The sequence below is a fragment of the Leucoraja erinacea genome, chromosome 22 (genome assembly GCF_028641065.1).
Source record: "Leucoraja erinacea ecotype New England chromosome 22, Leri_hhj_1, whole genome shotgun sequence".
In the NCBI taxonomy this organism is placed as follows: domain Eukaryota; kingdom Metazoa; phylum Chordata; class Chondrichthyes; order Rajiformes; family Rajidae; genus Leucoraja; species Leucoraja erinaceus.
In genome coordinates, this window is record NC_073398.1 from 22,095,758 (window position 1) to 22,123,484 (window position 27,727).

Here is a 27,727-nt window from a genome sequence, read left to right on the forward strand (position 1 = left end):
TCATACAGCATAGAACTAAGCCCTTCAGCCCAACTTGCCCACACTGACAAACCTGCCTCATCTACACTAGTGGAACATGCCTGCATATCCCTCTAAACCATTCCTATCCATGTACCTGTCTAAATGTTTCTTAGACATTGTGATAGTACCTGCCTCAATCACCTCCTCCAGCAGCTCATTCCATATACTCATCACACTTTATGTAAAACAGTTGCCCTCAGGTTCCTATTAAATATTTCTCCCCCTCACCTAAATCTACGTCTGCTGGTTCTCGATTCCCCTACTGGGGACATTTTGATATTTCACTTAAATTGAATCAAAAGCACTGCACAAAGAGTGGTCCCAATGCTCCAATCTCTAGACAGGGTTCTTCCTTGGATTTACCTATGTTGTTGTCCACATCCTTCCAAAGTGCAATGAATGGTGAATTGCCTTTACCATTCCTTCCATTAAGTGCAAAGGATTATTACAGAGAATCAGGGGTGTGTGTTTTGAGAATTTGCTGAAGGGAAAATATTATACATTGGATGACATCTGGTGCTAGATAGTGTAGCCAGATAACATATCACATGCCATGGTACATGGGCATTGGAGCATGTAATGTTATCCAAACTAATGCAAGTTGCTGTAACATGTCTATGGAGCAACTCTTGTGAACTGCCAGTGGTACAAAATATCAGATCAATTGTCATAATAACATCACTTTATTATATTTGGACACTATCAATTTACTTTCATGATTCAGAAACTTATTCCTGTTGTAGAGATAATGAATAAAAGGCTGGAGCTGATAAAGAGATCTGATGCCAATAGCATGGCACCAATAGGGATTGAGAGTATTAGTTTACAGTCCTGTCACTGCTCAAATGGGAGTGCATTACAGCCCAATAAATTACTAAAGTCTTGGGTTACTCTAGCCTTGTTTGAACATCCTGTGTGGCCACTTAATGACCTGGCATTAACTCCACAGGAAGGCCCTGCTCTTGCACTTTTTTGTAAAAGAACTGTTACATCCGCATTTGGCCTCGAGGAGATGCAGCAGAGTTTTCTCTGCTACTCTCACCACACTTACAGTACAATGGGCAGATTAGCAGAGTACCACTTCGGAGACATCAACCATTACAAGTAGACGTCTGTGTTTGGAGATTTTACCTGCTCACCTTTCCCTGGATTATTTGGCACACGTATCAAGAATTATTCTATGACGCAGATCATAAAATCTTGAGAGATAAGGTAGACTGCCAGAACCCTTTTCCCCAGGGTGGAAATGCCAAACAATTAAAGGGCACAGCTTTAAGATGAGAGGGGCAAATTTTAAAAGAGATGTGTGGGGCAAGTTTTATTTTACACAGAGTGGTGAGTGCCTGGAAACCTCTGCCAGCGGTGGTATTGGAAGCAGATACCATAGTGGCATTTATGAGGCTTATTTATAAGCACATGGATGGGCAGCGATATGGATCACATGCAGGCAGAGGAGATTAGTTTAACTTGGCATCATGTTGAGCACAGTCATTGTGGGCCAGAAAGTCTGTTCCTTTGCTTCACCATTCTATGTTATATCTGTGCCTTGCTCACAGGTGGAGAAACACATGTTTATGTAACTTGCCAGGGAAAATTAGGCCATTGTTTATTATTCATTCATAAAATGTAGGACAGATTTTCTTGCTTAAGGGTAATGTTGTAGAATTGCTTGCAGCCTTTTGGGTACAAATGAGTGACTTGTTGGGTGATTCATGTACAATAAAGAATCAACTGTTCTGTTGTGGGCCTCGAGTCATTAGACCAGACCTGGTAAAGGCATAAGGTTTCTCTTCTTGAAAGCATTACTGAGCCAGTTTTTTTTTTTTGAATTACTGTTTTGTAATCACCGTTCCAAATACCAGCATTTTTATTCCAGGTCCATTTAATCACTTCATTAAATCTAAACATTATAAATATAAAGTGAGGTTTGAACTCTGGTCTCTGGAGTATTGATCCATTCATCTAACTTAATCAAATATGAATGCTCCAACCATCTGAGTATTCTGTGAAATACTATCTAAAAGGTGTGCTTTATTGCTTTCTTGGTTTGCTGTCTTTGAGAATTGTTCGATGTGATATGGCTGTTTGACCAGTTTTTATGCCATCATTGTTGCTAAATACTAGCGGGATTGCTGACTGGTGCCTGACTACAGCTAATGTCACAAGGATCATGTATTCTCCACTGCCAGGTTGTTTGTGCGTCACCTTCTTCAAGGACAATGGCAACCACTGTCTCTTCTCCATAGTGAGCTAATCCACTGGCTCACAGTGACAAGGAGAATCTTGGAGATCACCGATGTCAGTGGACACTTAGAGTCATAGAATCATGCAGCATGGAAACAGGTCCTTCAGCCCGACTCGTCCGTGCCGACCAAAATGTCCTATCTCAGCCAGGCCCATTATCCTGCATCAGCCCACATCCCTCTAAACTTTTCCTATCCATATACTTGTAAATGTCATTGTACTTACCACAAATATTTCCTCTGGCAATTCATTTCAGATACCTACCACCGTATGTGTGAAAAGGTTGCTCCTCAGCTTCTTATTAAATCTCTCCCCTCTCACCTTAAACCTATGTCCTCTGGTTCTTGATTCACTTACCTTGGGAAAAAGTGCCTTTCCCCTTTATATTCCCCGTATGATTTTATACAACTCCACAAGACTACCTTCTGTTTCCTGCACTCCAAGGAATAAAGTCCTACCCTGCCCAACCTGTCATATTGTCATCTTTTGAAACTATGTTATTGTGACATGCTGGTCGAGTACAGAAAGTACTGGCATCGTGTGACTAGGAGCAGCCTACAGAACAGACTAGAAGTCATTAAGAGCAGTAGCCATTTGGTTGAAAGTTAAACATGACACAAATTGCTGTCTCCGTTCTTTCTATTTATTTTCGATTTCTGAACTACAAAACATGATCCAATCTATCCCTACAGCTCAGGCAATACATTTATATATCTTCTCTGCACTCTTTCTATTTAATGGATCTTTCCTAAATCAGTGTAACCAAAACTGAACACAATACTCCATGTGTGGCCTCACCAATGTCTTGTACACTGTTACATCACGTTCCAACTTCTATCTTCAATTGGTGGTACACAAAAATGCTGGAGAAACTCAGCGGGTGCAGCAGCATCAATGGAGCGAAGGAAATAGGCAATGTTTCGGGCCAAAACCCTTCTTTAGACTTCAATTCCCTGACCTATCTTCAATTCCCTGACTGATGAAGGTCAGCATGCAAAAAACTTTCTTCACCAATAGGGAAATGGATATATACCAGAATGAAAAGGAGTTTCAGGGTTAGGTTGAGAAGGTCAGCGCGACAATTGGCTTGCTTTTGCACAGTCATTATGAACTCAATGGGCATGTCAACAATATACTGCTATTTTTAAAAGTAATTTGGTAAAGTTGGAATACTTATTGTAGATTAATCCTAATTGTGCCTTCAATATGAAGATCCGAACCTGTCATGAGCCTATAGTTTGTATGGACTCAGTTGGCGAAGGGCCTTTTTTCATGCTCTATTTTTCCATCAATCAATCAGTATTAGAGCAATTGACCATGAAAAAATAATGCCTCATGCATAGTTGAAACCCTTTCACCATTTTTGCGAAATTTCTTCTCTCAGGGGTATCTGCCTCCAGGTTAATTCAGATAAACCAGGATTGTCACTTTCCAATAGCCCATCGTAAAGCAGCCAGGTGCAGATCATAGCAGTTTCAAAGTAACTTTACATAAATGTGGAATCAACAGAAACAAAGTTTAAAGGAGATGTGCGGGGAAAGTTTCGAACACAGAGTATGGTAAGTGCTTGGAATGCACTGACAGGGTTGGAGGTAGAGGCAGATATGATAGTGGTATTTAAGAGACTTTTGGATAGGCATGTGGATGAGCATAGAATGGAAGCATATGGGTTATGTGCAGGCAGAAAAGAGTTGGTGTTGGCATCATCTTTGGCACTGACGTAGGCAGAGGGCCTGTTCCATGCAGGTCTTTGCTCTATGATCTATGTTCTCTTTCTATCCCCATTTTAAACCATGTTAACTGATTCCACCACAGGTCCCACAATGATCCAACCTCCTTCCTTCTCAATCATCAACGATCATTATCCTGGCTCTTGGCTTCTTTCTTCCATTCTTATTCTCCTAATGACCATCTCTGCCCACTCTCAGGTGTCCAAGTGCACCAAGTGCACTAAATATTAAATGCTTTCAAGCCACTGGATTCAGGTGCATGGTTTGGAGGAAAAAAATGGGTGTATCAAATGTCTAGACCATGAGCTTTCTTGGCACAAAAACTGTTCTGATCTCATCACTCAGTTATCAACTGCACATTGTACATTGCGACCTACTTGTAACCTGCGTATAATAATATGTGCTATAAATCCTCCAGTAAAATAAAATTCAGGTGGCTTTTGTCAATAGCTGCTCAACATTTTAAGTGAACACGTACGTGATAGACATTCCATTACACTCAATATACCTTATTTTTGAACCTGACCCAAAATACATTTTATTTTCATGTACTTTCAAAGGTTCAAAAGTTTCAAAGGTATTTTATTATCACCTGTACCAATTAAGGTGATATTTGTGAAATTCACATTACCATGCAGCCATACTGAAAAGAAGCAACCAGACACACAACTACATAAAAGTTAACATAAACATCCACCACAGCGGATTCCCCACATTCCTCACTGTGATAGAAGGCAATAAAGTCCAATCTTCTTCCCTCATTTTTCTCCTGCTGTCGGGGCAGTCGAACCATCCATCGGGGTGATTGAAGCACCCACAGCCGGCGGTCGAAGTCGCCGCATCGGGGCAATCGAAGCTCTCACGTCGGGGCGATCGAAGCTCCCGCGTCGGCGCAGTCGTAGCTCCTGCGGCTTGGGGCTCCTGAAGTCGGTCTCTAACCCTTTAGTCCGCGAACTCCACGATGTTAAAGTCTGCAGGCTCCCATGGTTGGAGCTCCCGAAGTCAGTTTCCAGCAAAGTCTGCAAACTCCTCGATGGTAGGCCACAGTACGGATGGAGATACGATGCGGAAAAAAATTGCATCTCCGTCGAGGTAAGAGATTGGTAAAAGTTTCCCCCACCACCCACATAAAACAAGCTAAAGAACACTAAACACATACATTTAACATGTACTAAAAAAGCAACAAAGAAGGAAGGGACAGACAGACTGTTGGCGAGGCAGCCATTGATGGTGATTCCATTATTATATATCAATGTTTTTCAAACTTTTCCAGTGCACTGGGGTAAAAATTCTTCTTGGAATGGGATAGAAAAGCAACTGGTATCGAAACCAAGCTGCTGATGTACAACCACTCAGCTACACTGCAGTTGAAGGCAGCATTTCATTAGTGTCTTAATGTTTAAAAATATCAATGATGATAAAGATATAGCTTTCAGCAGGGCACTTAGGAGACCACCACCGCGACCTCTGGCGACCTTAAGCGACTAAAAAAATAATCAAGGTCACGGTGACCTACGACCTCCTACGACCTTCTTCGATTATGTGTACGACCTCCTACAACTATGTTGAAGACCTCCCTCGACTATGAAGAAGACCTCCTTCGACCTCCTTCGACTATGTTGAAGACCATGTACGTTCAATCGAGGATGGTCTCTGGCAAATTGGTCCGTGAATGAGCACGACCCCCTTCCACCTCAGAGGACCACACTGAAAACCAAAAACGACCAGTGACGATGGTCCACAGCTCAAATGATCACCTGATAAAATGGTCATGTCTGCATTTTTTTTTCTCACAATAAAATGCCTCACAGGGTTTTTTTTAATTATTCTGGACCATGCAAGCAAGGAAGGAACTAGTTTGGAGGATGTTAGTAAAAATAAATCTACTGCTGTTTGCAGTAGCCCTTTTAAGAAAGGCAGAAGGGGAAGAGCAAGGGTGAAGAGGAAGCACAAGAAGAGGTCTCAATGGGTGAATGGAGATGATGTGATGGACTGTTCCAGTACACCAGATACCTGGAAGAGAGTGGCACTGGGCTTTGACAAAAGCTGGAACTTTAATCACACATATGGGGCAGTGGATGACAAGCATGCCATTCTTGTCCCTATACCCCTCATTTTCCTTTTCATACAGGATGGCATTCTGCTGGAACCATTCCTCAAGGTCCCCCTCCTGCTGCCTGGTGAAGATGTAGGGCATAAGCTTCCTCCAGCCCTCCCTCACCACCAATGGGGCATCTGCCTCTGATGCTGTGTCAGGCACAGGAGAAAGGGCTACTTTGCTGCCTTCAAATGAGGCAGTGAAGGATGGGGTGGTGTTGGGGACATATGATACCACCCTGGTCTCCTCCTCCAGGGGCCTCCCATGCAGGGCTAACTCCTCCTGCACTATCACCTCCTGTGGCATCACCTCCTGCCACTCCTCCTCCTGGGTGGGCAACACCTGCATGGCAGTTTTTTTTTAGGATTGTGTTCGCCCCCTGCACTGTTGCCTTTTTGGTGCCATCTCTAAAACAAGTCTCCTCTCCAAAAAACTCTCCAACTATGAATGAACACTTCTTGGAATGAGGTGACATTCTGCTGTTTAAATTATCTTTTTTTTTCTCCTGACCTTTTTTCACCCCGGAGCTATTACCTTCGACTACCTACGACTAGCATCACGACTAGCTACAAACTACTACGACCGGCTTCGACTAGACCTACAACTAAAAAAATATTGATTTTTCCCACGGCGACCTATTTTTAGTCGCCGTCAATTTTTAACATTTTGAAAAATATGCCGCGACCTAGCTGAAGCCTCGACTATGCGGAGACCACTTTCGACCATGAAGGAGAGTGACGAAGACCTCCTACGACCCAGTGGCGACCTTGCCGCGACTATGGGTCGCGGGCAAACTCGTCAGAGGTCGCGGTGGAGGTCGCCCAAGTGGGACAGGGACTTAAGGGAGGACCATGACTGTTCTTAAATTGTATTTAAAAGTTGTGTTAAAAACAACCTAAAAAGGGCAGCTATTTGGATCACATATGAAGCATGTTTTCCTAAACTCCTGCTTGCAAAGAACCTCCTGCCTATTTCATATGATAGCCCGGGGTGTCTTTGCAGGAGCCCTGCTTGAAATATATGAAATCACCGTTAGACATGGGTGAAGTACTGGTTGATTGGAGGACGTTAATGTTGTGCCTCTATTCAAGAAGGACTGCAAAGAAAAACCTGGGAACTATTGACCATGAAGTATAACATCTGTGGTTGGGGAAAAAAAGCCATAGTGCTGCAATAACCAATGGACCAATGGAACAACTCTGGAGAATATTGAGAGGTGACCTTTCGTGTCAGGACCTTTTTTCCGACTGGATACAAAGTGTTTTTAATCTTTAATTTCTCCCTCTCTCCGTACTCTGTTGTGCCCACCTGCTCCAAGAGGACCATCATCCCGAAGAAAAGCAACATCTTCGCCTTAACTGGAAGGTTAGACTGCATGTGATCCAGGGGGAGGTAGCTAACTGGATACAGAATTGGCTTTATGGTAGAAAACAGAGGATTGTTTTTCAGGCTGGGTGGCTTGTGAATAGTGATTTCCATTGGGGATTAGTGCTGGCCCCACTGCTGCTTGTCATCCATATCAGCAATTTATTTGGATGAGAATGTACAAGGCATGATTAGTAAGTTTGCAGAGGACACTAAAATAGATGGCAGTGTTGACAGTGAAGATGGTTATCAAGAATTACAAAGAGGTTTTGATCAGATGGGCAAGAGGGCCAGGGATTGGCAAATGGAGCCTAATTTAGGTAAGTGTGAAGTGCAGCATTTTGGGAAGACAAACCAGGGCACCACCTTTACAGTGAATGATAGGGCCCGGGGAAGTGTTGTAGAGCAGAAGGATCCAGGATCTCACTAACATCTTAGGTGCCTTTAATACCATTTAATTTGGGTGGTGATGAGTCCAGTCACAAGAGTAATTTCACTGTAATTCGCGTTACTGGCTTTTCCAGGTGCTGTCCCCGAACTTGGTCAAAATCAATCAATTTGATATGATACGTTTACTTTTAAATGGTGCCCTAAAGTGCTGATGCACATTACTGAAAAATGGAGAATGTTATAATCTATTGAAAAATATTGTGATAAAAAACACATGGAATACTGATGAATACTGACTCGGCTTGTACTCGCTAGAATTTAGAAGATTGAGGGGGGATCTCATAGAAACTTACAAAATTCTTAAGGGGTTGGACAGGCTAAATGCAGGAAGATTATTCCTGATGTTGGGGAAGTCCAGAACAAGGGGTCACATTTAAGGATAAGGGGGAAATCTTTTAGGACCGAGATGAGGAAAACATTTTTCACACAGAGAGTGGTGAATCTCTGGAATACTCTGCCGCAGAAGGTAGTTGAGGCCAGTTCATTGGCTATATTTAAGAGGGAGTTAGATGTGGCCCTTGTGGCTAAAGGGATCAGGGGGTATGGAGAGAAGGCAGATACAGGATATTGAGTTGGATGATCAGCCATGATCATATTGAATGGCGGTGCAGGCTCGAAGGGCAGAATGGCCTACTCCTGCACCTATTTTCTATGTTTCTGTGTTTCTATGAAAAATCAAAAGCTCTAAATAATTTGGGCAGAGATATATTAAACACAAGTGCGAGAGCAAATATTAAGTTTCGACTAGTTTCCTGACAACGTCTGTATTTCATATTGCGCGATATAGAACCGTGACTAGAAAATTCAGGCTTGATCAAGTACACGGACCCTGTGCTAGACTTCTAAATCAAATCCGTCACAGTGCCATTTGATGCTGCTATATTATCAAATGTAAAGAGAGAGTGTGTGAGAGGGAGAGGAAGAGAGATAACAAGCAGCAGATCTGTTCTGGGTGGAGGAGACCGTACTGGGAGAGATTGATTCAGCACGCTAGGTTCACAAGTCAGCCTCCCCCTTATTTGTTTCCTGATAGTTTGCATAGTTGTAGGAGTATGTTTTAGGGTGTTATTCATCTGTTTAAAGTTCTTCTGGATAGCTGCCATATTTTCCAGTTTTGTGCGCTTTGGATACATTGCACAGCATCTTTATATCATTTAGTGGGAGTACACTTGCCTCAGATTGTCAATTCCCTGTTCAGCAATCACTGATTTCTCATTCAGTTGATTACTTGCATTGTCCAGCACCCGGTATGCACAATGTATTGATCTGAATAGTGACATCTTTAGATTAGCTGGGTTTCAACTCAATTCTCCCCTGAAAGTCCTTCGCTGTTATGTTAGTTCTCTGGATAGTGATACAAAAATGAAGAAGGGTCTCGACCTGAAACGTCACCTATTCCTTTTGTCCAGAGATACTGTCTGACCTGTTGAGTTACTCCAGCTTTTTGTGTCTATCTGTGACATTAGATTTGGTTTATCATGTGGGAAAGAATGTCACGGATTACAACAGAGGAGGAATACTGTGGCATTTGCTTCACACTAATCATTTATCCCTCAGTCGACATCACTATGAATAGCAGATTATCCCCAATCCATGATTGTTGGTGCCAACCAGCCAGGCACAAATTAGTCGCAATGTTTCCTGACATCTATTCAGTGAAAATTCTACAAATGTGCTTCACCAGTTAGTTAGGCTCATTGGAATGCCTGAAGTCAGGAAAGATGTGATTCAGCTCTGATTCTTTATTTTAAGTTTGTGGGGGAGTGTTTCACATAACTTGTTTCTAGACATCAGCCAATCCCCCGCTGATACAGATGAAACAATTAGTGTCTGAACAGATGAAACAACAGTCTGAAGAAGGGTCCCAACCCAAAATTTCACCTATTCATGTTCTTCAGAGATGCAGCCTGACCCACAGTGTCACTCTGTGTCTTTTTTTTGGTAACCAGCACCTGCAGTTCCTTGTACGCAAACGATGAAGGAATTGGTCAGCCACCATGGATTTTGAAAGCTCCTTTCAGATTGTATAGCCTTCCGTGGACTGTGTGGTTTGTTGCTGATACTGAAGTTGAAGATGTGATGAGAAAATGTGTGGAACAAGAAACAGAGTGTAAATGTGTCTTTCTTTAGATGTAAAGGAAGGTGGTGTTGCCAGGGTTGGAGCATGGCAGTCAGGGTTAAGGTCAACTTGGAATGGAAGGGGTAAGGTGCAACATGAATCCACTGGTTCGATCAATGTGAAGAAAGGGGCCACGCCAGCGAAAAGGTTAGATCTCTTTATGTCGAATAATCTGAGAAGGTGGCAAGTAAGTCAATTAGACTTTCAAGACTAGAAAGTGTGATCCAGCCTCAAATGGTCATAGTGGCTGACTGGGCTTGGGCAGAATTTGAGAGAGGGTGGGAATTGAAACAAATTAAAGAGCGGACCAGAAAATAAATTATTTCTCTTGGAGGTGCTCAGAGCTTGGAATTGTCTGCTCCAAATTGGTGAAGTGGCGTCAACAAATACCACAAAAAGTAAAATGATCAGATAATTGAAAATGAGGGGTTTTGAATGCCGAGGAGAGAAAAAGTGGAGAAAAGAATGGACAAGGTCTTGCCAGACTTCATACTGCTCCTATAGCATTCAGATGTCTTGTTATTCCAACCCAAGCAAACAAAAGAAATGACGAGAATGCAAAATAACTCAAACTAAATTATTGTTGTTCCAGTGAAAGAATGAAACATTTTTATTTTGACATCTGGTTGAATTCAAGGAGACCACCCTAATAGCCAGAACTGCCGTATATTTGAGGCCAAGTAGTCTAAATGATGGATAAAAACATGTGAGGGACTGAAAATGAAGCAAAGAGCCAAATGAGGCAAAACATTTGCCAAAAGATAGTTCATTGCCATTGACCGGAATGTGCAACCTCAAGAAGAACATCAAGACAAGTAAACCCTGGTCCCTGTGGTGAGGAACATGATAGCACAAAGAATTACAGGACTGATGAAAGCTGCCGACAAACTGATCAGTTTCTAGGAAATTATTGGGTGGAAATTGGTTTCTGCCCACTTTGGGACAGGGTTCTGGGAACACTGGGCAAAAGTCAAAGTCCCAAGGAACAAACAAGCTGATTGTTTAGCAATCAGCGGGCCCAACAACCTCTCTGGTAATAGCCATTGAGTGAGAAAAAGAGGTGATCATGAGAGAGAAGGTCTATTGGCAGGGGTTGGCTGTATGGAGATTGTTTATGGCTTTTACAAACTTTTTTTAATGCAAGAAGGGATAGTCTTTTGGTGACACTTATGGGTTGGGATGTAGTTATCCTAAATACAGTACAGTTGGTAAGAGGAGCAAAGGAGACGTGTGGGACAAGTTTTTTTACACAAAGGGCGGTGAGTGCATGCAAAGGGCTTCCAGGGGTGATGGTTGAAACAGTTACATTAGTGGCATTTAAAATACTTTTGGATAGTCTTATGGATATGCAGGAAAAGAAGGGATATGGGCCATGTGCAGGTAGATAAGTGATGGTCTTGGCATCATGTTCGGCACAAACATTGTGGACCGAAGGAGCCTGTTCTTGTACTGTTCTATGTTCTATTTATACAGAGTCTACTACAGTTATGGGCTCTGAGTTCCCACCCTAGTGTCTTCATCAGTGTGACAGATGGTGAACTTCTGATGTAGTGAATCATGTTGTCCTCCAGCACATAAACAGGTCACAGTTGTGCAGTGAAAGCTGCAGGATCAGACGATATCTAGACCAATTCTGTCAATCCCTTAAATATCCAAATGCCAATTTAAATATCTGTCTGCCTGCTACTTTTGCAATGGGATTTCTGAGTGTTATGAGTGTTATGAGTGTTTAAAAAATCTTGAGATCAGCTGATTGGGCCTCTCGCATGTCAATCACCATGATGAATGTAACGCCCCTTCCGGGGGGAAGGCAGGACTATAAAATCCCGGATGCCTGGACATGAGGCAGTCACTCTGAAAGATCATGAGGGAGAGGCCACAACTCTGATTCTACTGTGAGTCTACTGAACTGTGAGTCAACCCTTTATGTGGTTAACCCTTTATGTGCTTGCAATAAATGATTTGTTAGCCAGCAATGTGCTTGCAATAAATTATGTTAGCAAGCAATGTGCTTGCAATGAATGATGATTTGTCAACCCTTAATGTGCTTGCAATAAATGATTTGATAGCCCTGAATGAAATGAGTTGTTTGGCCTGCCCTGTCCTTGAAATTGGAATGGAAATTGAAATGAAATGAGTTGTTTGGCCTACCCTGTGCTTTTGCTTTGGATTTGCTTTGCTTGAGCTCACCTGAAATTAAAGCAAATGGATTGTATTGTTGGCTGGCCCCGCCTGCTCTGTGCTTGACTTGACTTGGCATGAAATGGATTGTTGGCCCTGCACTCACTGTGCTTGACTTGACTTGACCCACAACACCCATGCTAACACTCCAGAATGAACCCCCCCCCCCCACCGGCCACCAGTATTGGAATTGATGGAGAAGTGGAATATTGTGTTGGGGGACTAGCATGTGAACCTGGGACCCAACGGGTCTCACTTAGTCTAGTTTCCATTTGAAACCATGGTCTGCTATTACCCCTTCAATATCATGAAAAGCTTCTCATGATTCTTTACTGCTTTAGTCTCTGCACTGAGCAATTTATTAGCTTCAGTATTTCAGCTTCCATCCCATTCAGGAACCATTCTTTCAGGTCCGCCTTCTGAATCCACCTTCCATTTGACAGCTACACGAATGATGCCGCCATTACTGCTGAGACCTTAACCTCCATTGTTCCCTCCCTGAACCTGTCCACGTCCAACCTTACTCTCTAAGAATCACCATGACATCTCTCTATTCATACAAGTCTGGGATTAACTGCGTACTAAGTGTTGTCTGAGACCATTCCGATAAAATGCCATGGACTTCTTTCCTGAATTATATAAATACCAGCCATTTTTATTTCTAGAGGTGACCTGTTTGGGCAGATTTTCGGCCTCAATCCCTGGAAGATAATTCATAATTAAACCAATAGAATGTTTGGCAAATTGGACCCATTCTCCTGCATCCTTCTCTCCCCTCCCACTTTCTTGCACTCGTCTCCCCTCACATCGTCTCCCTCCGACATCTCTCCTTGGTTCCCCTCTTCTCCCATCATCCTCCCCTCTCCTCTCCTCCCCACCCGCCCGTACCTCCCACCTCACTTCCGCTCACTTTTCCTCTACTTTCTTTCACACCTTTTCTCCCCTTTCTTGTATCTTACCTTCTCACCTTCTCCTCTCTCTTCCTTCATCTTGCTTTGCCTCCTGTACACTTTTTTCCTCTGGCATCTAACCTCTTTCCTACCTCCTACATTCTCCGTCACAAATATTTGGATGACAGGAATATTTACAACTCTTACAAACAGCAGGCATGGACTTTGTCCATCAAGTTGCAACATTTTCCAGGCTGACTCATTGGGCTGGGACTAATATTACAGCTGCTTCGGCTGAGTTCTGCTCCTTGCTCCACAAGACATTCCTCCTGACATCCTTCCCATTGACAAGGCAGCATGCTATGCTCACGAACCAAATGAGAAACACATGTCTCCAACTTCACAGATTTTCATGCCAGCTTTTAATAAAAACAAGCTTTTTACTAAATTCTTGCAAACTAGGGAGATTACAAACTCCTCTGTTAATCCTATGTCAAAGCAGCTCAGTTTTAGGACAATGGCCTGGTTAATACTAGGATGAATGTCATTGCTTAATATTTAAATGTATATGAAAGAAATGGGAGGGTGCGGATGCTTCAAGAAAAGGGTGACTTAATCCTCTGTCACGGGTGTCTGTATTGGACTAAGCAAATGCAGGTTGAGTTTGCAGAACACCTCAGCTCAGTCTGCAAGGGGGAATTTAATTTTCCAACTCACTCTTATTTGGATCTCTCTATCTTTCTCTCTGTACAGATGCTGCTTGACCAGCTGAGTGCTTTCATAAATTCCCTTTATACACCAACATCCCTGTATCTACCGTCCGTAAACATGGGGTTGTCCGTTTCTCTGCCAGGTCCAACCAGCTTATAACATCAGGATGCCCCATCACTCATGGATTTGATTTGTCTCCCAGTTAATAAATGCTCTAATTTTAAAATTCTCATTTGAGTTGGGTTGTATTCAAGAAGCTTTTTCCTCCTTATTTCTGTAATATCATCAGACCCACATCATTCATTTCACTGCTACCATCAGGAAGAAGGTACAGGAGCCTTAAACCAGTGACCAGCAGGTTCATGATTGGCTTCTTCTGAGCAACAATCAGGCTCTTGGCCACCGCACAACACTAACCACAACCTCAACAACTATGCTCTTCCAAGGTTTCTGGCTGTACGACAGTCTTTGATTCAGCACTACTATGATTACCTAGTATTACTGTTATTATATATTTATTTGTGTGTTATTGCATGAATTGGACTTTGTAGCTGCAACAAGTAAAAGTTTCATTGTTCTTTTGCCAATGCATGTGACAATTAAACTCTCTTGATTCTCGACTTGGCATTTTCTCTCAGTGTGGAGTGTACAAGCTGGTAGAGCTGAGTATGATATATTTAGAAAACACTTAAACATGTACATGGATAGGAAATGTTTGAAGGGATATGTGCCAGGCACAGGCAATTGGGACTAATCAGTTCGGCAACTTGGTTGCATGGATGAGTTGGGCCGATGGATCTGTTTCTGTGATTGAATCTCTTCCTCACCATCTCGCTATCTCTGTGATCTCTGTTTTCCCAGATTTTCACTTACACCAAGACCTCCACTATTTCCCTTCCCCATGATTTATCTTCCTTGCCATTACTCTTCCCCTACTATGACGCTCTGCATTCTCTCTTCTCCCATGATCTCTCTTTTTTCAGTCATCTTTACCCCACTATCTCCTTTTCTCCTCTGTCTTCCTTCTCTAACAATCTCTCTACCCCATGTTCTCTTCCACTAAGACCTCCCTTCTGTGCCATCTCTCTCCCTTACTGTGCAACACTTTTGCTGTGTTACTCTTCTTCATGTGATTCACCTTCTCCACCGAATCTCTTTCCCTGTGAGCGATGCATATATTAATGCAACGTGCTGCTTTAAGGGACATGAGACTGGCGTAATACTACATGGTTCATTGTTGCAGCATTGTGTGTATCAACTTACTGGTTCAGGAACTCTGCATTCAATGATGTTTATGGTTTTCTTTCCACTAATAAGCACCCCACCTCCCTCCTAACCACACTGTGTGTATCCAGCCCATTATGTTTTCAAATGCTGCAAATCAAAATATCCAACTCGTTGATAACCAATTTAAAACTCTGAAATGCGCATTAAGCTAATTGAAACCTTTAAACTCAATTTTAAATGAGACTTGTGACACTCTTCTTTGCAGAGAGGACAGTGTCAGTTTCTTCCTGTCTGAGCCCATGTTTGTTGCAAAGTAATGCTGGTCTGAGTTTTCAACTGGAGTCCCAGTTTAATAGTCACATCCAGGTTTTGCAGGCTTGGCTCTGGTGGGGGCTTCGAGAGGGTGTTGCCAATGTGAGGAAATAAATTCATCTGTTGAAGCAATCATCAGGAGCTTGTGATATCGAATAATGGCCATAAATCCTTACACACATTGTTTTGATATGTGCCTGATGTGGACTGCCTCACAGAGACACCATATGATTCAAATTCTGAAACAAATCATCCTTTCCAATGAGATCTTCTTCAAAAATAATCTGCAATTGTAGACACCTTCCATGTAATAACAGGTTCCAAAGTGTTTCACACAAGCAAAATCAAAATTTGGAATCAAGCCTAAGGCAAAACATTACGAGAGGACCTCTCTGTCTGTGGCCTGCGCTCTTGCAACAATGCCTGGTGTAAACTCTGAATAACTCCTCATTTCTTGTCTGGTCCTGCTGTAGCCTGCAGGACTCAATACTGAATTCCCCTTCAGGTAACTTGCTCTTTCTTTGCATCTATGTTAGAACTGGCCATTTTTGCTTGTCATTCCTCTCTTCCATTTGTATATTTTGGTCTGCTGGGCATGCCCTGGTATGACAGGCTATATACAACACTCTGACATCAACAGCAACTCATCGCACAGAGTGTAACGGGCCTGTCCCACTTGGGCGTCATTTGCACGTCATTTACGCAACATGCTAAAAATTGGTTGGCGCATAGTGACACGCACGTGACGTGCGCATGACGCGTGGTGGCGTATGCAGTTACTCGCGGTAACACGCGGTGCCCCAGGATTTTGCAGTGGGTGACGTATCCCTTGCACAAGCTGACGTACTGATGGCAAATGCTGACATACTGACGGCGTAAGTGTAGCGCGTGATGACGCATGGTTACGCACAGTGATGCACGAACATTGCCTATGCTAATTTATTATGCGTCACCATGCGTCAACGTCCATAACCATGCGCTGCCCGTATGCCGTTGGTGCATGATTTGAGCGCCGCACCTCGTGACCACCCGGGTATAAAGCGCGCATAGTTTTGAAACATTCCGCGCACATTCCTTTATTTCACCCATTGTTCTACTTTCTTTGCTATTTAAAAATTTTGATTGAAAGGTACAGCATGGAAACAGGCCATTCAGCCCACCGAGTCCATGCTGGCCATCATCACTTGTTCACTCTACTTCTAAATTATTCCATTTCATATCCATTCCCGACACACAAGGGGCCATTTCCAAAGGCCAATTAACCTACAAACCCACATGTCTGGAATATGGGAGGAAACCAGAAAACCCAGAGGAATTCCACGTCGTCACAGGGATATTGTGCAAACTCCACGCAGACAGCTTCCAAGGTCAGGATTGCACCCTGTTTCTGGCACTATGAGGCAGCAGTTCTATGAGGCTGCCCTTTACTTCATCAAAGCCTAGCAACAAATTTTTAGATTCTCTCCTCCCTTAATCACTCAGCAAGCTCCCCATAATTTGTGTTTGTACAACTTGTCCCAACCAACCCCTGGTAGCGTTCTACATTCTCATTAACTTCAAATAGCCCTTGCTTTTCCTCTCTCTCCATCCCCTCGACCTTCCCAGTTCTCCCACCATTCTTACTGTCTCCGACTATATTCTATCTCTGTCCTGCCCACTCCCCTAACATCAGCCTGAAGAAGAGTCTCGACCTGAAACGTCACCTATTCCTTCTCTCCAGGGATGCTGCCTGCCCCGCTGAGTTACTTCAGCATTTTGTGTCTATCTACATTCTCATTGCTATTTGGGGTATGCCTCCTACATTTGTTATTAGATTTACTATTCCCATATGATTACTGCCATTTACTAATTGGCATAAAGTAAACACCATTAAATATTGCTGTTATTGGAGGATAGCCATAATTGTCTTGCAATGGCCTTGGAATTCTGTGCCTTTATATGTTCAAATATTAATAACAATCAGAATATGATGCTCTTTGCCTGAAAAAAGCTATTAAAATGTATTGATTAACTTCCATTTAGGAATTAAAGTAAACTACATCAAGTGGAAAATTACACAAAAAGATTAAACATCAATTCAAGCAATTGATAAATGTAACATTTTACACCTTCCTGAAATATTTTGAATTCCATGTGTGTGTCACTGCTTCACACAGAATGTTACTGGCGTCATTGAGCCAAGATAGCTACTAATACCTAAACTCCCATTTCAACAGTGATCTGACTGACATTTCCTCTTCCATGAATGGAAATGTACCATTAATGTGAAGAACATCTCTGTGGCTGAGGCCATTTGCACAACTGCCGTGCAAGTGCTTCAGATGACAACACAGAAGCACTAACTCCAAATTCATCCATTTCCGAAGCATCCTAAATAGTCTCATATAAACACTCGTCAAACAGGAGTTGCTTGGAGACGTTGCCAAATATTGCTCTTTTCACACGAGTGGCAGGAGCAATAAGCTGTGCTACCAAGTGTGAGTTGCACTAGCAGATGGTACTGTCAGTACACTGAGCACTGCCCTGTGGGTAAAGGCACCGACCGCTCATTGAGTAAATGGAAGGTTTGCTTGCTGTTCTGCTTGTCTGATGTGTTAGCATGGCAGTGGGTCTATTCCACCTGCCACCAGCTGTTACGAGCTGAAGCCAGCACATAATGAAATAACGAGGCCCAGATATAAAGTACTCTTCAGCTCTAAAACGGTATGTCTGATCAGGGTGCATACAGCATGCTGCCAGCATGCAGATTCCTTTAATAAGTGGATGTAAAGGAAGACCCACTAAACCGCTAGTAATCCTTCTGCAGTTGGCAGTCAGGAAGATGGTGCTTACAGCATTTGATCACGATTGGCAGGCTCTGGGATACTCTGTGGATTAACTGGATGTGCTTTCATATAAATGACCCAGTCTGCTCAAGCAGAAGTAGTAAAGTAAAATGTCAAAGTTAATTCAGATGTCAGCGTTGAAAATGGGACAAGTGAGTTTAAACGTGTTCTGAACATTTCTCTCTCTGTGGATTCAATTTCTGCAGTGTTTTGTAAAATCACTTGTTCGAGAGCGTGGAATACATTTGTGTTGATGATTATTTTACTGTAGTTTATAGCACAGTAAATGATGAAGTTAAACATTAAAGAAGCTTGAAGTGCTTGAACTTGCTGTTACAATGGCTCTGTAAGCTCCACCTAATTAGTTTGCTATGTGCCTGCTGCCCCCACATAGGAATGCTGGCACACACTGGCAGATCCAAACAGACATATTAGCATAGCAACTGGAAGAGAACTAATGCCTGCTCTCTGTTACTGGAATAAATGCAATCACTTCAACTGACAGCTTTATCACAGTAACTTTAATTTCTCTGGTTTTGTTTTCCCCATGCCTTGTATGAGCCAGCAAGGTTGGAAACTAACTTCCTTCAAAACAAAATTAGATCACTATTGGCAACTACCACTGAAAGCTACAGATTTTTAGGAGATCTCGCAATTGCTGTGCAGGCTCCTCGTATTAATAATCAACTGAAGCCTCCGATTCACTGAATTATTTTGACCAAAAAAAAGGAGCAACAAGAAACAGTGGGATGTGAAACAGTACAGTACAGTTGTCTAAAAGCTGCTGGGTCTATCGCATGGCTGTATGTGAGGTAAGGTGTCAGGAAACTGTTTTGAAATTGTAGCGGAGTTCCATATGTTGTCGCAGTAAATTTGCCTTTTGTTTTAAATTTGCTCTTGGTCAGGATTTGCACAGACGTTTTCTCTCCCTTAAGGCAGTGAAAATTTTCCTTGGTGCATCTTCTGACTGTTTAGTCAACCCAAATCGCCTTAAAGGCACAAAGTGGATGGTTAAAGACTGCACAATTACTGAGCAACCAAGAACTTTAATGACTGAATTTAGGAAATTGAAAAAGTGCAGCATTTACAACAAGTGTTCAGAAAAGTAAAACATTTGACAGATGTTAAAACATGTGTAATTACATTCTTGGCTTAGCTGTAAGGTAAAGATTTTCAGACTTTCTATTTAGAAATTCTTGTAGTCTGTGGCCATTTGATTGATCTGGATAATTTAGTAAGCAATATTCATGAGTAAACACTTTCGTACTCTTTAGACATTTGTTAGTATGTTGTAGAGAGGCGTATATAGTAGGGCTGCAGTGCCTTTCAACATATCCATTCCCTTAAATCTTTATGGACGCAAAGAGAAGCTGTATGTCCAGGTATGACTACTTTATACTCAACGTGGCTCATTCACCCGGAGGCACAAAGAAAACGGGAATGGAAGGAGAAGGGAAACAGTCAGGAATCTCAGATGGCAGCATGAAAATCAATATTGATTTTCTCAGTCCGAAATCTTTGTTCTTCATCTCCTAACAGAGACTCGGGATAGCTGCCACTGGATTATCAAGTGTCCTCTATCTTGCACACAAATGAAGTGTGAGTTCTTGCTAAAACAAGATTGGCTTTATTGCTGTTTTTGAGTGAACTAGTGGGTGGAGAGTCAAGCCCCTGTCCCACTTACGTGTCCTTGGCATGCTAATAATGCGTTGAGGCGCAACGGTCCCGCGAAGGTCGGGCGCGACTTCATGCACCCGCACAGCCGTCTGGAGCGCGTGACGTCATTTGAAGAGAAGGAATAGATGATGTTTCGGGTCGAGACCCTTCTTCAGTTTGAAAGAAGGGTCTTGACCCGAAACGTCATTCATTCCTTCTCTCCAGAGATGCTGCCGGTCCCGTTGTTACTCCTGCATTTTGTGCCTATCTTCAATTTTCTTGGCCCCACTCTGGGAGTAGAAGTAGGGGCGGATCCGGACCGCAACGGCCATGAGCCCCAAGCCGAGTTCGCCGATCGTTTGCCTGCTTCTGCTGCTGTTGGAGGTGAGACGTTGCATCACGCCAGGGTCTTGGGCCTGTCCCACTTTGGCCGTCAATATAAATACCCGTTTCATAGATCAATTCATATTTTAGGATCTAATGTTTGATATGCTTCTCCGTGGATTGTCACCTTGTCGTGGTGGAGAAGCTTGTGTGGACCTGAGATCCTGAGAGCGATGCCGTCTGGAGCTATGCTCCTGGTAGGGCCACCCATGGCGGTAAGGTCGAGGGGGAGGTCCCTGACAAAAGAGCAATCCAACCAAGACCTCAACGGTGGAACAGGCGGAGGACGATGGCTCAACTTAGTGGAGCGTCACAATGGCTGGGAAGGCGGATGAAGGCTGCAGCAGAAAAGGGTCCCCGGCCGTCTTGGACTCCATGCCACTGGATCCTGACCCAGATCTAGTCAAGGACCGTGGGGTGGCTGTCTGTGCACCAGTCCCCACACGTTAAACAAAGTCGCGCACAGGCGTCCTCCATATAGGGAAAAGCACCCTGGAGACACCCATGGTCAGCCATGACCGAAGGGGGTCTAAGAAGAATGCTTGAAATTATTAACCAGTATTAATAACCATTTCAGTTCGTATAAGTTATGACACAAAATGCTGGAGTAACTCGGCAGGTGAGGCAGCATCTGTGTAGAGAAGGAATGGGCGATGTTTCGGGTCGAGACCCTTCTTCAGACTAATGTCAGGGAAGGGGGCGGGACAAAGATAGAATGTAGGCGGAAACAGTAAGACTGTTGGGAGAACTGGGAAGGGGGAGGGGATGGAGAGTGAAAGCAAGGGCTATCTGAAGTTAGAGAAGTCAATGTTCATACTGCTAGGGTGTAAACTACTCAAGCGAAATATGAGGTGCTGTTCCTCCAATTTGTGCTGGGCCTCACTCTGACAATGGAGGAGATCCAGGACCGAAAGGTCAGATTGGGAATGGGGGGGAGTGTCGAGTCATCTGGAGACCAGGTTGGTTAAGATGGACTGAGCTGCAGTATTCAGTGCCATGATCACTGAGCACGCCGATGACACCTGGAACAGCGGATACAGTAGATGAAGTTGGAGTAGCTGTAAGTGATCCTCTGCCTCACCTGGAAAGACTGTTTGGGTCCTTGGATGTAGTCGAGGGGGGAGGTAAAGGGACAGGTGTTGCATCTCCTGCGGCTGCAGGGGAAAGTACCCGGGGAGGGGGTGGTTTGGTTCGAAAGGGACGAGTTGACCAGGGAGTTTCGGAGAGATCAGTCTCTGTGGAAAGCAGAAAGGGGTGGAGATGGGAAGATGTGGCCAGTAGTGGGATCCCGTTGGAGGTGGCGAAAATGTTAGAGGATTATATGCAACGGCTGATGGGGTGGAAGGTGAGGACAAGGGTGACTCTGACCTTGTTACGAATGCGGAGAGGGGGAATAAAAGCGGAGCTGCGGGATATCGAGGAGATTGGAAGTAGGGGCTAGTGGAATCGGTGTGGGAAGAAGTATAGTCAAGATGTAGAGAAGGTGACACCTGGAACAGTGCTTGATTACAGGTTTGTGGGTTAATTGGCTTCGGGAAAAATTGTAAATTGTACCTAGTGTGTAGGATAGTGCCAGTGCACAGGGCAATCGCTGGTCGGCACGGACACAATGGACTGAAGGACCTATTTCCGAGCTGTGTCTCTAAACTAAACCAAACCAAAAATTTGTGTATGAAAATTTCTAGCTCCTGATTGGTGCTACTACATGCTCAATTAGTATGAACCAAGTGTTGGTTTTAAGTTTCCTTAAAAAGTGGTTATTATGACAAGACCCCACTCTATAGGCCATCTGTGATCATATTTGATTCGATGACCACAGCTGCCTACTTTGTTCCATTTGAAAGATGTTTTATTTTTGCTCAGTTTTCTTGCTCGGTGAGTCATGGTCAGAGGAAACTCAATGCCCGTAAAGTGTTTTGTCATATTAAACTAGGTGACTAATATAGGTCCAATAGGAGTTGGCCTTAGATCACCAAACAAATTGAGCAGATTGTTCTGACGTCTGACTGCAGAGATATTGTAATTAAACTGCTGATGGTTACTTGCTTCTCTCGATTCACAGATGTGGGAAAGAAAACAATCATCTTAAAAAGTTATTGTCAGTGATCATTCATGAGAGGTAATGCTTATTTATTGATTTTAGTTCTCTGACTTCTACAGTCAAAATCCGTAGATAAATTTACCAAGTAATAGTTCATTATGTTGGCAATGATGATTTTGTTTGATATCAACACATGTAAATCATTAGTGCTGCTGTGTAGTAATCTATATATTGCTAAAACTCTCATCTTGTTTGTTTGTATGCGTGTGTGCGTGTGCATGATATCCCTAAACCCCGCCAAAATGGTACACTATAGCGCTACAATTTTTGCCCACCTTACTCGCCATTGTCCTGTGATGTAAATGAAATAAGATTCGTTCAGATTGATCATATATTTTACAAGTTATTGACATTTTAAACTTTACGAAAATCAGACCAATTTTCCACTTGCCCTGCCCATCAGCTGCGTTGCAATGATATCACAATGGCATCCGAATCTCATTTACATAATAAATCGCTATTTTAGAAAAATCAGTTTTAATCATATTCTTCCGTTTTCATTAACAGCTAACATTGTGTTTAGGTTATTTTTAAGAAAATTCGCAATTTTCATTGTGGGGGAGTGGGATAGGGGGAATGTTTCATTTTTAAAAAGTCGTCGTGAGGTTCATTGAGTGGGGGTGGGATAGAGGGAGTGGAGAAGGGTGGAGAGGGAGGGGAAAGTGGGGGAGGTGAGGAGGGAGAGTGGGGGAGGAGAGAGGATAGAGGGAGGGGGATAGAGGGAGAAGAGGAGAATGGGGAGGTAGGGAGTGGGGATAGAGGGAGAAGGCGGTGGGGGAGGTGAGGAGGGAGAGTGGTGGGGTGGGATGGGGGAGGTGAGGAGTGGGGGAGCAGGGGGATAGAGAGAGAGGAGCAGGGTAGGGAAGGGAGAGGGGTTATGGAGGGAGGAAGGGAGAGGAGAGGGAAGAAGGGGTGAAGGGGTGGGGAGGGGAAAGAAGAGGGAGGGTGTAGAGGAGGGGGAGGGAATACTGAGTGATGAGGGGGAATGGATAAGGGTAGGAAGAGGGATGGCGAGGCGCAGTTGATTGAGGGTTGCCGTGACTCGCGTCACAACGGGGATCTCTGGCGTCACAACAGGAACCCCTCAGCCACACCAGTGCAGTTGGGGGCTATGGGCCAGTGGTGGAATATTGCCTTGGGGGACGAGCCCAACGGGTCTGCACCTGGTAGAGTAAGGAGTTAAAAGGACACAGATTCATATCTTCTGAAATTATTCTGCTCATTGTATTTCAACTCTTGTGTAGGTAGGAATTGCAGATGCTGGTTTAATCTGAAGATAGACACACAAAGCTGGACTAACTCATTGGGACAGGCAACATCTCTGGAGAAAAGGAATAGATGACGTGTCGTGTTGAGACCCTTTCTCCAGAGATGCTGCCTGACCTGCTGGGTTACACCAGTTTTTTATGACTATCTTTGTATTTCATCTCCTGTCTGATTGGAGTAGAAGATGGGCATTTTTTAAGTGATGGCGCCCAATGTTTGAAGTCTCATAAAGTTATAAGATTGTACATTTGAACTGTTGTTAGTTTGTGCTCTAGGTAGTTATCACATCTTAACATGTCATGTAGAATGTAACATTGGACCTTTATCCATTGAGGATAAAAGGGATGGCGTAGTATGTGATCAACATAATTAATCACAGTCTGTTAAAAGTGAAGTTGACATGTCAGCTGCGTGTGTGTTTGTTGATCATATTTGTTCTGCAGTCAGCATGCCCTGTGTATTTATGCCTATTTAGTTTGAATGTGAGAGTGGAACGCTGAAGAAAGGAGAGGATTAAACTGTTTCTCTGCTGAGAATGGTAAAAGCCCTGTCCCACTTTCCCGAGTTACTCACGAACTCTCCCGAGTTTTCCCCTTGATTCAAACTCGGGGAATGTTGGGGGAATGTCCGTAGCGAGTCCGTAGGGAGTCCGTAGATGTTTTGTAGCGGCTCGTAATGGCAGCCGTAGGAACTCGGGGCATCAGGTAAATCGGGACGCTTTTTCAACATGTTGAAAAATGTCCACGAGTAAAAATAACAGCCCCGAGTATCTACGAATGGCTATTACCGTAATTATCTGAGTTCGAATCAAGGGGAAATCTCAGAGGAGTTTGTGAGTAACTCGGGAAAGTGGAACAGGGCCTTAATTTTCCTTTGTCTACATTTCTAATATGGAACTGGAAGTTGTTTACTAATGTAATTATTCAAAGTTAGGGCTAAAATGATTTATTAAGAATAATATGCAAATGAAGATCTAAAATTAATTAATATAAAAGCACTTCTTAATTTCTAAGTTGAATTTTTAAGTTTCCTTGAGATGCAACTTTTGACACTTTTAGTCACAGTGCCATACAGCACAGAAATGTACTCTTTGGCCCAACAAGTCCTTTCAGTTGTACAAGGCGTCAGTGAGGCCACTTTTGGAGTATTATATTAAGTTTTGGTCACCCTGCTATTGGAAGGATGGTGTTAAGCTGGAAAGAGTGCAGAGAGGTTTCACGAGGATGTTGCCAGGATTTGAGAGCCTGAGCTATAGGGAAAGTTTGGGCAGGCTATATTCCTTGGAGTGCAGGAAGATGAAGGGTGATCTTATAGAAGTGTAGAAGACTGTGAGGGAATAGACAAGGCGAATGCACAAATTATTTTACCCAGAGTTGGTGAATCAGGAACCAGAGGACATAGGTTTAAGGTGAGAGGGGAAAGATTTACTTGCTGGACAACCTTTTCACACAGAGGGTGGTGGGTATATGGAACGATCTGCCAGAGGAGGTAGTTGAAGCAGGTACTAGACACACATTTTAAATACATTTTGACAAGTACATAGATAGGATAGGTTTGGAGGGATATGGGCCATATGCAGGCAGGTGGGACTAGTGTAGGTGGGGCATATTAGTCGGCTTGAGCCTATTTCCATGTCCCTAGGTCCATGACAGCCTATGTGCGCAACTTTACTAATCTGATTTACCCACATTAAGTCTGTATCATTCTAAGTCTTTGTCTTTTTAACGTCTATCTAAATGCCTCTTAAATGTGCTAATTATAATTGATTCCACTGGCAATGCTTCAGAGAGCAACCACTTCTGTCTAATAAAAAAACTTGCCCCTCGGGTCCCCTTTGAAACACTTTCTCCCACCTTAAACCTGTGCCAACTTGGTTTTGATACTCTCACCATGGGGAAAAAGATTTTAACTTTCTTTCCCATATCCCTCATCATCGTACATCTATCTATTTTCAAAGAATGACCCAGAAGACTATTCCTGATCCACAGAACTTCGGCACAGGAATGTAGTCAGGTGATTTTTCATAATCTTCAATTTTGGAAGGTAATACAACTTGCCACATCGAGCTGTGGTGTGGCACCAACAACTGTATCTTATATGCTGCACATTGCTCACATCTAACCACCTGGAGCTAGAAATGTATTCTCACAAGTCCAAATAAAAAGACTAATGTGTAATTGAAAGTTGGCTGAAACCAGAAGAGAGCAATTTGAGTAAAATCTGATGAATTAATCTCCTCAATTCAACATGGGGTTGTGCTTGGACTTTCTTTGCACCTAAAACTTCCCCATATGCTAAAATACAATTTTGAGCACCCAAAGTTCATACGCAGTGAGCTAACCTGCCTCAATGTTGTGAAAACCGAGGTACATGTGACAATAAAAAGCTTTTGTTGCAAATTCCCGGGATGGAGGGACTGTCATAATTCCCGGGATGGCGGGACTGTCGTATGCTGAGAGAATGGAGCAGCTGGGCTTGTACACTCTGGAGTTTAGAAGGATGAGAGGGATTCTCATTGAAACATATAAGATTGTTGAGGGCTTGGACACGCCAGAGGCAGGAAACATGTTCCCGATGTGGGGGGAGTCCAGAACCAGAACCCACAGTTTAAGAATAAGGAGTAAGCCATTTAGAACGGAGACAAGGAAACACTTTTTCTCACAGAGAGTGGTGAGTCTGTGGAATTTTCTGCCTCAGAAGGCGGTGGAGGCAGGTTCTCTGGATGCTTTCAAGAGAGAGCTAGATAGGGCTCTTAAAAATAGCCGAGTCGGGGGATATGGGGATAAGGCGGGAATGGGGTACTGATTGTGGATGATCAGCCATGATCACATTGAATGGCGGTGCTGGCTCGAAGGGCCAAATGGCCTACTCCTGCACCTATTGTCTATTGTATTAGCAGTCAGCAGAAATACTATACATGATTACAATCGAGCCATCCACGGTGTACAAATACATGATAAATGCTGCTGTTGGACTAGAGATTTAAAAGATTTGAGTGATTGTAATGGTAGACAAAAATGCTGGAGAAACTCAGTGGGTGAGGCAGCATCTGTGGAGAGGAATAGGCGATGTTTCGGGTCAAGACCCTTCTTCAGGCTAATTTCTGATTGCAGATCCACTTCTGTGAATAGCATACAAAGAGTCGCCTATCTTGGGGGCCATCTTGGAAACGTACTGTTTAAAGGGCATATACTCCATGTTCCTAGTCCTCACTGACACCCATGACTACCGATGATATCAGGCCCACCCCACATCTGTTTTACTCGTGGAGTTTGAGTTCATTCACGGCCACTGAATCTTTCCCCTCGGCTGCCTGACTTTACTGTTCACCGCTGCATTAGGGAAGTCACCCAAACTATATGTTCAAAGTAGACTTCATCTACCTTTTCTTAAACCCAGTGGGCAGATCATGTCCTTACAGAGATCTCTCTGCAACTTTCTGCATGGATCCAAGGCAGGAACCCTGCTCTGCACCATCCTGTGTGTTGTCAGCTTACAAACACTCTCCCATCATCCATCCCATCACCCATCCCATATCTGTTCATTCAAACCCTGTTGGTAGAAGGCTGTAATTTATATTTGGAGTGTTTCTTTAAGATTAAGCTGCAAAGATCATGCCCTAACATGCCTACAGTACATGTTGACGGTACAAATAATTAACAACACATCAGTAACGAATACCAAGTAAACAATTTACAAAGACTTCAAGATGTGGAAAAGAAGAATTTGAGTTCCCTGCTAACATAAAATATCAAACAGCACAACACAGGGAATAGGTCCTTTGGCCCTCAATGTCTGTGCCAAACGTGAGACACAAAGTAGTGGAGTAACATAATGGGTCTGGCAGCATCTCTGGAGAAAAAGGATAGGTGGCATTTTGGGTCAGTTTAGATCCATGTCCCAAAGTTCTACAAAGTAGCAACATGACTTCCTGACCCTTATACTCAGTGCCCAAACAGATGATAGCAAGCGTTCCCTAAACCCTTGTCACCTCTCTATCTGCATGTGTTGCCACTAACCACCCAACCCCTGCAGGATTAGAGCTTGCATTTGTTTGTACTCCTTCTGTTTGAGAGCTTAATATTTCCAAAACCCTGTACCACCTTATGAGATCAAGAAACACACTGAATTGTTTTTTCCCCAGTGA

At 43.3% G+C, this 27,727-nt stretch overlaps 1 protein-coding gene across 3 annotated transcripts in view; it reads left to right on the forward strand.

Annotated features, from left to right (window-relative positions):
• sema3c (sema domain, immunoglobulin domain (Ig), short basic domain, secreted, (semaphorin) 3C) overlaps positions 1 to 27,727 on the forward strand; it is a 217,888-nt gene that overhangs the window by 86,488 nt on the left and 103,673 nt on the right. The window contains exon 1 of one of the 3 annotated variants that reach the window (XM_055653099.1): positions 18,634 to 18,985. The exons of 1 other annotated variant lie outside the window; for it this stretch is intronic. The gene's annotated coding sequence lies outside the window, so the exon portion shown is untranslated. Of the gene's footprint in view, positions 1 to 18,633; positions 18,986 to 22,115; positions 22,333 to 27,727 lie in introns of those variants that run through there. One more of the 3 variants, XM_055653100.1, reaches the window with a different exon arrangement.